Source organism: Triticum dicoccoides, chromosome 1A (genome assembly GCF_002162155.2).
Source record: "Triticum dicoccoides isolate Atlit2015 ecotype Zavitan chromosome 1A, WEW_v2.0, whole genome shotgun sequence".
Taxonomy (NCBI): domain Eukaryota; kingdom Viridiplantae; phylum Streptophyta; class Magnoliopsida; order Poales; family Poaceae; genus Triticum; species Triticum dicoccoides.
The window spans coordinates 606,249,389-606,250,599 of record NC_041380.1 but is presented as its reverse complement, the minus strand read 5'-3'; positions in this window follow the sequence as shown (position 1 = coordinate 606,250,599).

Below are 1,211 nucleotides of genomic sequence, written 5' to 3'. Positions count from 1 at the left end.
AGTAAGTTAATCACAAACTTGTGATTCACACAAATTTCAAAGAATTCAAATTTCAACTATTCAAATTTGTAAACTAATGGCACTAAGAGAAAGTTTATAATTTTTCTAAAACTAATGGCACTAACAGAAAGTTTATAATTTTGCTAACCTAAAAGCAAACAGAATTAAAAATTAAAGCAATAAACAAAAGAAAATAAATAATGCAAAAAACAAAACAAAAAACTGGAAAAAAATAACAACAATAAGTATTTTGTTGAAATTAGAAACAAAATAAAATAAATAAAGCAACAAAGAAAACAAAAAAACAAAAAAAGTGTTTTCAAATTTGAAAACTAATGGCACTAACAGAAAGTTTATAATTTTTCTAAAACTAAAACCAAAAAGAATAAAAAAAATAAAGCAAAAAACAAAAGAAAATAAATAATGCAGAAAACAAACCAAAAAAACTGGAAAAAATAGCAACAATAAGTATTTTGTTGTAAGTAGAAACAAAATAAAATAAATAAAGTAACAAAGAAAACAAAAAAACAAAAAAAGTGTTTTCAAATTTGAAAACTAATGGCATTAATAAAAAGTTTATAATTTTTCTAAAACTAAAAGCATAAAGAATTAAAAAATAAAGCAAAAAACAAAAGAAAATAAAATAAAGCAACAAAAAAACAAAAAAATGCCACCTACTGGGCCCCCACGGCCTGAATACGACTAGAAACCCATCCAAGGGCCAGGATTCAGGCCCGCAGGAGGCCCAGTAGGCCCACAGGCATAGCAGTGACAATTAGGCCCGTAAGCTTGTAATGGAGAGAAGCTCGAGAGGGGTGCAACAGTGGGGCTTATAAACCACTGCACACCCCTCTTAACTAGCGAGGTGGGACTAAACTTTCGACGCAGCAGCCGCACAAGGCCTTTGGTCCCGGTTAGTGGCACCAACCGGGACTAAAGGGGGGCATTGGTCACGGTTGGTGACACGAACCGTGACCAATGCCCCCCCTTTAGTTCCGGTTGGTGCTACCAACCGGGACCAAAGGCCGCCGCTTCAAGGCCGCCGCTTCCCGCCCTTTGGGCTGCTGAAAAGAGGCCTTTGGTCCCGGTTGGTAGCACCAACCGGGAATAATGCCCACCTTTAGTCCCGGTTGCAGTTGCCGCCCCCGACGACGCCGACGCCGCCAGGCTGCCCCAACGCCGCCCACCCCGGCCCGCCCCCGTCGACGCCG